This window comes from Triturus cristatus, chromosome 6, assembly GCF_964204655.1.
Source record: "Triturus cristatus chromosome 6, aTriCri1.1, whole genome shotgun sequence".
NCBI classification, from domain to species: domain Eukaryota; kingdom Metazoa; phylum Chordata; class Amphibia; order Caudata; family Salamandridae; genus Triturus; species Triturus cristatus.
Genome location: NC_140589.1, coordinates 386,932,789 through 386,945,876, shown reverse-complemented (window position 1 = coordinate 386,945,876; position 13,088 = coordinate 386,932,789). Strand labels below are relative to the sequence as shown.

The 13,088-nt window shown below is 41.5% G+C and overlaps 1 protein-coding gene across 1 annotated transcript in view; it reads left to right on the top strand.

Annotated features, from left to right (window-relative positions):
* Nucleotides 1-13,088, top strand: part of SNTG2 (syntrophin gamma 2) — a 1,181,343-nt gene that overhangs the window by 949,269 nt on the left and 218,986 nt on the right. The gene's annotated exons all lie outside the window — the stretch shown is intronic.

Sequence of the window (13,088 nt, the reverse complement as noted above, 5' to 3'; positions counted from 1 at the left end):
TCTTAAGTAGGTTGTGTCTCTGAGGTTTTAGTTGCTTCGAACTTACTTCCATCATATCGTGGCGGTAAAGGACGAAATTCTCTCTTGCGTTCTGTTCTTCTTTCAAACAGCCGCTGGTCAATTTGTAAAACCTAATCAACTAATTTGGACACCTCTGTAGGATGGTCAGGAATTTGGGCCATGGCGTCTTTCAATTCTTCACGCAACCCTAGTTTGATGAAAGATGCTCTTTTGCTTTCAGGCCAATTTGTTTCAACAATTAATTTATTGAATTGCACCAAATATGAAATTAAATCCCGATTTCCTTGTTTTAGGTCAAGTAATTCATTATCCGTTGCCCGGGAAATTGCTCTGCGATCAAAAATACGGAGAAACTCTGTCTTCAACCTTCCAAAATCATAAAACATAGGATAATTTTGTGAAACCAAGGGCATGGCCCATGAGGCTGCATCGCCGCTCATATAAGACAACATGAATGCAGTTTTAGACTGGTTACCTACAAAAATTACTGGTCGGCATAGAAAGTGAAGAGAGCATTGAGTAAGGAATATCTGCGCTTTATTAGGATCCCCATTAAAGTGTTCAGGAGGGGCAAAAGTGTAGTTTAGTTCCTATTTCCCTTATAGGCTCTGCGCATTGGAATAATATACACTATTGTTTTTGCATAGGACTAAGGTCAGTATGCTCCTATCGAGTACATTAAACTTAATTACTTTGTGTGCCAGCTAACTCAGAGGTCACTAGAAACTTCTCGAATAAACAAGAAGAGATTAGTTTCTGACAACCGCATGAACATGATAACTTTGTTTCCCTTAGAATCGGAACGCATCTCAGAATTGTGGAAACAATAGATAACAGTTTCACTCAGTCAATCGTGCATGCTTAGTTTCTCAAGAGTTACACAGAAATAGATAGACGGTCGTTTCAATAAAAGATTTATTGAACAGTCTTGTTTCTCGTGTAAGAGATATGAGCTGTTACAATCATTAGACAGGAAGCAAGATATAATACGCACAGCGTAAGCAGTAAGAAGAATTAATACTGCAATAGCATTGTCTTTTAGCTATGACATATATTGATATATACATACATAAATTACACAGGCTAAAAAGTGAATACTCGTCTGATGCTTCTAAATAGTTCTACCCCAGTGAACCTAACCTAGGTGTAGTGCGAGGAGGTAAGAAGTAGGTGCTGTTTCTTATAGTATGGTATATACTAAGTTTGTATGCCAAGAGTCCCTCTAGGTTCTAGTCAGGTCCATACCTTTACAATGAGAGAGGTGGGAATCTCTTTTCCGGGTCTCAACACCCCGCTAAGGGAGTCAGAACACTGGAAGCTGGATTCTCTGTGAGCAGGGATGACAGCACCCGGTCAGTGCGTCACACCGGGATATGGTCTCTTCTGAACTTGCTGTGGCGAACCATGCAGTCAATTTGTGCCGAGCCGTGCTGTGGTTTGCCAATGTAAGGGAAGGTATATTTACACCTGGAAGGTGTTTAGGAATGCTAGCACTGACGTAAAGTCAGGCAGAGGAAGACATCATGGGTGAACCCCGAAGAAATAGTAGTTCATGCATAATAGATGAGTTCTTGGAGAAAGCAATAATCCGAACTAGGAAAAGTCCAGATGGCTTAAGGGTCTGGTTTCTTAGAACTCGTTGTGACGTGGGATGGACGGATGTAGGTGACCATGCCTGTACATGGCTAATGCCTAAATAAGGACTGGGATGCTATGCCTAAATAAGGGCAATACGAATTGTGCCTATATAAGGACATGATTCAGGGAAACCTATGTACGGGCATCCAAAACGAAACACAACACCCACTTCATTGACGAATGATCGATATTACTAAATGCTAAACATGCTAAACACATAAAATTGAGTATCACATGTTCACTAAAAACATTTGTAGAAGCATCTTTAAAATGAGTTCATATTAAAACTGTCAGCTAAAAATGGAATGCAAAAGTGCTGTACAAATCAAAGCAATGTTTCATTCTAAGCATACGTTTACATTGGATGCTAAATGAATGAACGTACATATATACATATGATGAAATGGTTCGTAATCACAGAAGAAAAAGTTCAAAGCCATTTCATGTCATGGTACATAAATGCGAAGAAAGGTGACAATGTGTCCCTGGAAGTGTTTCAAAGAAGTCTGTTCTCTATGAATAGTTTTACTGTAAGCAGAGTTTTTTAGCCACAAAAGAAAAAAAGTCAATATTCACAAAAGTGATCATTGCCAAATTTGTCTTTTGTTTTGAAGAAGAGAGAGAGAAAAAAATGAAGGCCGAATTCATAGATTATATGGTACAATGTGAGCCAAATCAAAAGTGTTTTGAAGATGCTGGAGAAAACATGAAATTCGGTAATCCTGTAGACAAAAAGTCTTCTACCGTTGTCGGTGATAGGTCGATTACCTCATTTAGAAGGCTAACTGCACATAGATGTGATGCATCGTCAGTAGCAGTGTTTGTTGCCGATGTCACCTGTGTGCCTGTTGATCCATCTCGTTCCTCAGCAGTAGCATGTTGCGTCTGTGAGCTCTCAGTGAATGCCGTCATCAGGATCGGTAGCCTCTTGGGACAACACAGAGCATGGGCCATTATTGTGTCCAGCAGAGTATCGATATCCATTGGCATGACTGATGGGAGTGTTAGACAGATGTCTAGCACGCATTCTTCACCGCAAAGCAGGCAGCGTAGAACAGGTTAGATGCAATCTTGCCAGATTGGTCTGCAAGACAGAAACCATGTGGTATTTAGTTCTCGTAGACGAGGTAAACCCAATAGTTGTACTATGCGCTCACGACACTTCCTTTCCAGGAGAGCATTCTCCAAGGTGCTGGGAGTGACGCTGGTGAATTGGCTTGCCATAGCGCAGCAGTAGGAATAAAAATAGGATTCCTGCGACGATTGCTAGTATTAGCGCAGACCACCAAACACTGAGTGCATGAAGTTTGGACTGATTCCGTGGACTGCTTGAAAAGGTGTTAACAGTCCCGAACATACGGTCTTAAATACATGCACAATACCGCTCCTATCAGACATGTTTAAGAAATGTGTAGGGCAATTTATCCTTAACAGAGCCTCTATCTCAGCCGAAGTCCTTGCGACTTGTAGATCATAGGTTTCTTTGGCCGAGGTCAAAGACACGGTTTGTTGTAAAAAATGGCTTTTATTCAGCTTAAAGTATCAATTCGTATAGAAGAGATGTTCAGTGAAGGCCGTAAAGGCGACTCCCTGACTGTGTCTATTTGGGGGAACAAGACCATTACTAGATATAGGATACCTGGCATCATGCCACAACAGCTCTGATCATTCAACATGACGTAACTCCCATTTGAAAGTTGTCCAAATGCTGGATTAATCACAGCGGCTGGTGAACCTTGCAGGTGGCAGGATAAATTTGCAGTGGAACCGCTACAGGCCCGTGTAAACTAATATCCCGACATATGTGTGAACCGCTCAGTGCATTTTCACAGTGTGTACCACTAATAAACACTTCACGCCCCCACTCCAACATCTGTGTGTGTACGGTAAAACCCAGGATGTCCTGATGTATTCTTTACCCAACCTTTCATATTTGCCTACTGGCATGTGTTTAAGGCAATGATGAAAATGGAAAGTTGTAACAGGCAGAGTTATTTTGCCATGTATGATCCATTCTGTAGCTGGTTTTTCTGCTACAGTAAATGGCAATTTTTCCAGTTATTCATGCTCGGCACTTTATACTTTGCTCCCATTTGTGCCAGTTCGATCTGTTTCTCAGTGAGATTGTAATCTGAAAACAGAGAAGACGTGTTGATTAAACGCACATAGCCTGCACGCAAGTTTCGTAGCGTCCAGCCTAACAACAGAATAGAACGTAATTGAGACGTATTTCTTGTATTCTTTCTGTGGTGTCTGCTTGGGTAACCTTCCATATTTCATTATAAGCAGCATAGATGCCAGCATATATGAAACATTTTTGACGCGGCTTTCTTGGACCTAGCAAGAAGGTCTGCGTCTTCTTTAAGTAAAGATAAGTGTTGTTTCACATCCTCTAGTGTAGATGTCTGTAGCCAATCAAGGCATAATTTTCCTACACTGTATGTTGCTACTACCCCTGGATGCTGTCTTTGAACATAGCATGGGTCTGGCCTATTTATTATTAGACCTTGTATCTTGTTCAGGAATTTTTCTTGACAGATGTTTGTGTCTGTGGGTCAGAGAAACCATTTTTTCAATTTGGAACCTGATCAGTTGTTTTGTAGAATAGTATGTACGTCGACCACCCCTTGTGTAGTGCTATTACTTGCAGGTGTAGGTATGGACGGTGTGTTCATGTCTGATCTTGGCTAAAGCAAGGCAAGAAGTCTGTTGGACAGTGTCGTTCAAAAACATTATCTGCTGTGGGATGATGCAGGCTCTAAACAATGTTCTATCCCCTGTACTTGCCAATCTTTTGTACCCCAGACAGATTTTGTGTCAATTGTGCCTTTCCAAAAGTCAAAACCCTGTCTAGACAGCTGGGCAATAAAGGCTGCGTGTAGGTTAACATATTTTTCGTTCCTGTTTTGTTCACATTTTTAAATTAAAAAGTTTCTGGATTGGATGTATTGTACCCTGAAAAATATGGAAACTTCATTGCAAACATTTTTGAGCCACCCCTTGGTGGTGTAGGACAATGTTCCCATTGGTTATACATAAATACATTTCTAGGTGTTGCAGATTTATGCAAGAAATGATGCCCATAGTGCTTGTAACAAAAAAGCTGTTTATAGTCCGTTGAATCATCTATGTATTCATGGTTAGAGAATGCAGCAGATCTTTCTAGATCAGACATCATGTTTCAAAGTTCCAACCATCAGAATAGGTACTGGAGGTAATAAAGTCGCTTAATGAAATTTTAAATAAGTGTGGCATCTTCAAAAGTTCCGACGGACCGAATATATCATAATCTGTTTTATCCCAAATTATACCATTTTGTATAGGAACGGCTGTGCTGTTCACTGCTGACAAGTCTCTTGTTTCACAATGGGATGATTTGTGTGGTTTCAAAAGAAAGTTCACAGTTTTACTTCCTGTGTCCAAATGAATATATCTTCCATTTATCAGCATGCTCAGAGTCATTATTAAAGCTAGCCAAAGCAGAAAGAAAAAGATTCCAGAAATAATCCATAGTTCAATCCATGGTGAAACCAGATAAGTCTTTTTCAGGAGATGAAAAAAGTCTTGTGCTTGTTCTTTGAAAGTTCTTTTGGCTGTTGTTGTTTCAAGTTCGCTTGGATCCTCAGAAAACATATCAAATTTAATGAAATAGCCAGAGGCAGTTCTGTCAATGGTTGAAATTGCAACAGGATTCGTTGAAATCGCTGGAACCAGTGGATCACTTGTGACGTTTGTGTAGACAGGTGTATCAGGACGAACTGTAATTTGGGTTTCAAGATGAAGGATTTCCATAGCATTGTTGCTTAGTCCTTCATTTCTTACTGTTGGATCCTCACTGTAAATGAGTCTTTCAGTTTGAACCTCTTGGATTGTAGCTAGAGGATTGCGTCTGCTACTTGGTTGGAGTCCACATGGCCTACTGCTTAGTATCGGCCACATAGTGTAGTTTGATGAGGTCGAAGGACACAAATCTTTTCTCCTTTTTGCCAGCAAGGGGCGGCAGAAGTACTGTTCTTGATCCGTGGATTGCCAGGACAGGTCTGTAAGAAGCCCCAAATTCCTTCTTGTCCTCGATCTTCTCTCTGACTAGATCCCCGAGCTTTGGGATCCAGACAGGCCTTGCTGGGACGGCTGGATTTTCCCCAGTGGTGGTTGGCTTCAGGAGCACGATGCTTTGTTTCGATCTTAGTTCATTTAAGTCCTGTAAAAAAGGCAAACCAATCTTTCAAATGGTTTATTTTCCACCACTGTGCCTTTACATTCGAGATCAGGAACCCACATTCTTGTCCCAAATAGGACATCATATGGAGTTACCCCTCCTAGAGAACTTCTTGGCAAATTGTCTAATGGGCGTTGGACCCCATAAAGATGTTTAACCCACCCATCACCTGAACCTAATACTCTAGCTGTTATAGACTGCTTTATGTCCCGGTTTTTCCTTTCCACAACCAAATTTCCCTCAGGATGGAATGGAGAGGAGTAGCGCAATGCAATGCTCAAACTGACCATGGCTTCATTTTAAGCACGAGAGCTAAACCCAGGGCCCTGGTCAGAATGTAGTGTGCCAATTGCGTATGTGCTGATAAAGACTCGTAAATCTTTTATAACAATTCAAGTGTCAGCCGAGCGATGAGGCCACATCCATAGGAACCTTGATTTAGTGTCTGTGGGATTTCATTTGTCGAAAAGGACGCCTGTGCGTAGATAGTCTAATGCTGTCTAACAATGGTGTCTGTACTGGGCAGGCTACTTCGTTGTCTGGTGTCTGGTGGCGTTCTGCACTGCGATCTCTATTGCAGTCTATGCAGTTATTGATGAAGCTGTGAATCGGTGTATTTATTCCAGGCCACCTGTACATCTCTTTTAATGTTAATATGGTTTTAGAGATCCCTTGATGTGACAGACCCTCTCCCAGATGTGCTTCATAAATCGAAGCTGCTCTACGTTCCATGTTTGGAATGACCCTATCCCCCACTCCAGGGATTCAAGCAAACGGAACGTTGTTCACATCAATTATATGCGAGTATTTGAGTGGAAATGTTTTAGGTAACGCTGCACCACTGCCCTGCTTGAAGCATTGACACACAACATTATCTCATTGTCTATTTTCGTTTTTGAACGAGTGATTGCAGCTACGGAAGCCGTATGCACAGCCCCCTTTGCGGCTTCGTCAGCCAATGAATTCCCTGCAACGTGAATGCCATCACGTTGATGACTCAGCATGTGTATCACATGAGTGTTTCGTAGTCCAGTTTAAAGCCAATTCTGTAAATATTAATTATATGATTGAACACAGTAAAAAGAATTGCACACTATAAGTGTGGGGAATTCGTAATCCATATTTTCAAGTGCCAATTTGAATGCTTGTAGTTCTGCTCGCTGAGCTGTACAATCTCCTAGAGATTGTGTTTTAGTGACCATCGGTCGGAATTTACCATTGCGCATACAACCTTTAATGATCGCACATGCTGCACTGTAAGCTTGCTTACTTCTCGTAGCGAGTTGTGCTGATCCGTCACTATAAATTATTAATTCATACTGGTCAAGAGGGAGAATCTCAATAGGCAGAGGACATTTGTGTTCGTATTGCAGGAATACTTGTGTTTCTAAATTAGGATCAAAAACATATTCACCATCTGTTGCAGCAAAATAATTAACCCATTGTATCCATCTTGGATATAAAGCTTTTGCATTTGGAATGCTCGCTTTTGTAACTGCCTCTAAGGCTGGTGCCGGAGTCACAACAATAATGCATTTCCCCTGAGCTAGACCTCTTTCTTTTGCTACAGCGGTTTGAACTGCTGTCAGAACTTTTTCTGTAGAAGTGAAGCGCATTTCCACTTGTGTACACAAATGTGATTTGTATTCACATGGTACTTTTTCACCTTCATTAAAAGTTAAGTAGGTGAATCTGCATTGACACGAAAATATTCGGATCACTAAATTGTGTGTATTTACGCATTTTTGTAAGTGATTTGTTGCTAACATGTCAGCTTGTAGTGAACGCAGGATATTTGTGTGTTCCTGTGTCCAATTTTTGATTTTGAAATCAGGTTTGATTAATTTGTAGTGAGGTTTAACCCTTTCTGCGTAATTTAGAATGTAAATTCTTCCAAAATTTAGGAAACCTAGAATCAACTGTAAATTTTTCAGTGTTTTTGGAGGTTGGAGCAGGGCACACTTTTCTAAACAGTTAGCTGCCAGGCTTTTGCCTTCACTTGAAAGTTCATATCCTAGGAAAAGGACATTGAGATGGGCAAGTTGAATTTATAACCCTCAGAGGCAAAGCCCAGTATAATGGTGTTCACCCTGTTCAAGTGCCTATCCAGGTCATCGTCTGTCAGATAGATATCATCGACATATGACAATGCCTCGTCATCATGAATTTGTAGTAACTCCGTTACTCTTGCTGAGAATAACCCCAGGCTGTTTTTGAACCCTTGTGGGAGTTGACAGACGTGATTGTGGGTCCACATTATTGAGAAAGCTGTCAAGTACCTACTTTCAGGTGCTATGTTGTGACAAAAGAAACCATTTGAAATATCCAATGTAGTTTTATACTTTTTACACACAATGTTATTTATTAATGCTGTACTGTGTGCATTTTGCACAGCAAAGGTTTTAGAACAAGTGTTCAGGTGTCTGTAATCCAAAACTAGACGATATGTATTGTCTGGTTTGGAAACAGGAAACAAAGGATTGTTCATTGATGAGGCGCATGTTTCAGTCACCCCTTGGTATTCAAGTTGATCTAAGATCTCCCTGACCTGTTTTTTAGCTTCTTGCTTAATTGGGTACTGCCTTTGTGCAGTAGGTTGTCATTTTAATTGGATTTTATGGTGAAGTGAGTCCTCATCCAATCCTACATGATTTTTGTATAATGCTGGGGCCTGGGCAACTGCCCATTTCCTGGCATATGTATATGGAACATGGTTGGAGAAGGCTGGCATAATGATGTCTTCACCAATGTTTCCCTATTTTCCTCTGTGTGCGGCAGTGTATTGTCTGTGTGCGCTGCAGTGATGGCTATGTGTGCCACGAACCACACCGCGCGTGTGTGCAGAGCCAAATATCACTACAAACGTTTGCTTAAAGGCCTAGCAGCCCAGCTCTGTTAAGAGACATTTTATTCCTCTGTCTGATGTAACATTTCCTATACATTGATTTACACACTATGATTCAGTGTCTCTGTGTAATGTGTATTCGATGTAAAGTGCTTAACACCTTACACTGGTATGAGTGTCGCTATTAAACAAAATAAATATGAAAGAGAGAGGGGTTATGGAGACTTGAGGGTCACTGTTAAAGGTTGGTAATGAGAGTATCCGTGGTGGAGGTGGTCATTGGGGCGCCAACAAACATTGTCGCACCAGGCGTCACCAGCACTAAAGCCAGCCCTGTTCAAATGGCACTAATAATTACAGTGAAATTATGAAAACATCCCACATTGCAATTTAAAACCTTGGGAGCTATGTTGCTGCATTTCTTTTCTTAATACGGTTGGGCTGCGTGGGGATTGTGTGCATTTGTTAAGGTTTTCGTGTTAATTGCAGCTCATGATGGGTGCTGCGATTAACATGAAAACTTTACCAAATGCACAGGGACATCTTAAGGATTTTGAGTGCCAGGGCCAAACTTATTTCCGGGGCCCCTGATTAGAACAGCTTTGGATTTATGATTCAATTTCAGCTTTTTCATGTACTTTTTGGCCAGGTCACAGAAACTGCAGAGGCACACTGGTCCAAATTCTAAATTTGCTTCCATGTAATATTCAGGGATAGTGGTATGTCATTTCAAAATTGTAACATAGCCTGAAGGAAAAGGAGAGGAGAATAGTGAGAAATAGGATTTAGTGGCGTAGAAAGGGGAAGAGAGGAACAAAGTAGAAAAAAAGTCAGGGCGCAAAGGCGAGAAATGGGGAAGTGGTAATGGAGAAATTGGTAAGAGATGGACAGAAAGAGAAAGGCAGCCAGAGGCTTTGGAGAACTGGAAGGGAGAAAGGAGAATGGAAAACCGGTAAGAGAGAAAGCAAAGAACAGGCAGTGAGAGGGAAAAGGAGACAAGAATGGGATGGGGAGAAGGGGAAAGTGGGTAAACGTGGAGCGGGACTGATATGAGGAAGAAGAAAAAGAAGAGAAGGAGACGGCGAGAGCAACTGGGGAGTGGAAGAAAAAAGGACAAAAGATATGTCAGAGAAGACAGCGAGTGTAGTATGGCAATGCTTCGAAAGTAGAGTCTCTGCATATCGACATTGGGGGGTTCTATAAGGAGCCTTTTTCGCCATCTTGTCATTTCTAAACACTTGCTCTATGTAACCGTGCTCACCTGAACGAACTAAGAAGGGTGGAAGGCTGGTTAGGCCTTGCCAAGATTTTTAATCTTGCCAAGATGCAGGTCTGAGAAGATGGCAGCTGCAAGTGTGTTAATGACAGATCCATTTGTCGGGAGTATTCTCTTCACTAACACTTGCTTCCCTTCTCTTTTTGAAACTCAGGAGCAGCAACATTGTTGTGGTGTCACCAGGGCTTTAATTGGAAGCTTTTTCAATATTATATGAAAGCCATAGTTGCTGCTTATTTATCTCATGCAACTGACAAAGCAAATAGTCCGACTTCTTGCTTTATAAAGCACTAAATAAATGCAGGTAACATCCGATATAATCACTATGTCAAGTGCGCCATCATTAGCTCCTATACAGCATTACTACATTAAATACACCATCATTAGATCCAGCGCACCATTGGTTGCGCCAGTCAATCTTCACTATCTTAAGTGCACCATTATTAGTCGGAATGCACCATTATTAGCTCCAGTGCACCATCAAAAGCTCCAGTACTTTATCCCTGCGTTAAGTGCACCTTCATTACTTTCAGTGCACCCTCCGCCATGATGTCACTTGTTGTCAGTGGTCAAAGTGGGGGGAAAAAAGTAGGGGAACTGTGGGCGGAGAATCAGAGAGCAGGAATAACCTGTGGATTCGGTCATTGGGCGGAGTCAGAGGTGTGGCAGAAAGAGCAAAATATCCCAATTTTTGGTATTTGTTTCCCATTTCACTAACTGGTTACAGCTTATTACGTTATTTAATTTAACCAATAGATGCACATGTTCACTTAAGGTTTAATATGAGTTATTGACATTAAAATACATTCACAGAGTGGGTTACGTTTCCAATCACGGAATGTCCCAAGTATCCTTCAAAGTGGAATTGCAAGCCACTTGTCTCCCAGCCATGGAGTTTCTGTCATCAGCACTTCTCCCTTTTTCCACAAGAGCAGTTCAAACATGAATGGCAAAATATCACAGTTTGCAAATGTTTTCCACATAGTTTTACACAGAGACAATCAATCATAAGTGTGTAAATAACGGCATATGAAATGTTAAATAAGACAAAGGACTATAAGGTGTGGGAGTCACCTGACAATCATACTAGTGGGCAGTATAGTTTAATAATGATGGTCTGGAGAAACAAAAACTCAGAATTTAAAACGTAATAACATGGTTGACGGTTCTCTTTAATAATCAGAATTGATTTCTACACAAATTAACCCTTTCTTGCAACTTTAGGATAATCAAAGACTGGGAAAAGACCATAACGCTCTAATTTATACCTTGCAGTTTGCATGCAGCTCTAACATGTCAGTTAATAGCTAACTGTCCTATGTTAGGACTTTAACTTATTCACTGCAAGTAACAATAGGGTCTCTCTGACAAAAGCAGTAACGCCACTGACCTTTTTACATTATGTGCACTTTGTGATCTGCATGGTACATGTTCTTTGCAGCAGGCACATTATCCCTCTGCTCTTTCTTTCCATGAGTCAAAACGTCCACTAGACAAAACGCCATCTCTCGCTACTAAGAACATTAATAAACCTGAGTTATCATTACATTTTTATTGTTGCTGAAAAATGTTGGAGGCCAAGAAGGAGACAGCAAGTGCTTTTAAAACCATATTATACTTGCAAACATGACGCCCCCACCTGAAGTCAGCGATAATCAAAGACTGGGAAAAGACCATAACGCTCTAATTTATACCTTGCAGTTTGCATGCAGCTCTAACATGTCAGTTAATAGCTAACTGTCCTATGTTAGGACTTTAACTTATTCACTGCAAGTAACAATAGGGTCTCTCTGACAAAAGCAGTAACGCCACTGACCTTTTTACATTATGTGCACTTTGTGATCTGCATGGTACATGTTCTTTGCAGCAGGCACATTATCCCTCTGCTCTTTCTTTCCATGAGTCAAAACGTCCACTAGACAAAACGCCATCTCTCGCTACTAAGAACATTAATAAACCTGAGTTATCATTACATTTTTATTGTTGCTGAAAATTGTTGGAGGCCAAGAAGGAGACAGCAAGTGCTTTTAAAACCATATTATACTTGCAAACATGACGCCCCCACCTGAAGTCAGCGCCAGCCGCGGTCTGTGCAGGTAACTGCGGTGGGCCCAAGTAAGAGGGGTTTTCGAGGGACGATGCCAAGGGAAAATGAATAATTTATTTAATTTTCAACTCGGTATCATCCCTCGCAATCCCCCTATACCTGGCCCCTCTGCCCCACCGCCGTTACCTGCACGGACCTCGGCTGGTCAGCGCCTGGTGCGGTCGCACTGCCCTAGAGCCACCCTGCTCAAGGGTCCTGTGACCTCAGTGACAGAGTCACAGTCACTCTATGGTGTGCTGCTTCATAGGCCTGCCTGCAAGACTGGAGGTGAACTTCAGAATAAATTGTGGCGGACAGACCTTCAAGGTTAACCCACACTTGCCACTGCTAGGGTCCACCTGCTGGTGCTATGACACCAGGGATTTTAAGATCTTGCGGGGCCTTCTAAGGTCTAGTATAGGAATGTGCTCCCTCAGGGGGAGTGATCTGGTGGACTGGTCAGGAAGGCTGAACCTCGTTCCCCAGTTTCAAATTCAGCAGCTCTGACTATAGTGCCACATCCTCTCCCCCACTAAACACCATACTGTTCCACTGAGAGAAACTTGCACTGCAATGACCAGCTATAAACACCTGGATGTGACTCAATTCAAATTACGCACTAGACAAGAGCAATATGCTGCCTAAAAAACAATTAACATCCTAAAAAAAGCAAACACTCATAAGGAATGCAAGATTAATTAAAGCATGTGAAATGTAAGCAGGAACAACATGGTTACCTTTTTCTTTTTACACTCATTATTCAGAAATTAGTGAGTGCGTTTGCCTGAAAAGTTAAGGCCAGACTACAAGGCCCAGAAGGGACCCGTTTCAAGCCTATTACTTATATCCTTACAAAACATAAGCAGTATGGTTTAAAACGACCACATTCGTGAACTCAGCCGCTGTACACATTTTGTTTTCCAATTCACCCATCAAGCAGGTAGTTCAGTACCTCCAGGAATAGTGCACTTTCCCACCCAGGGAAAACAATGTTGTTCACAGA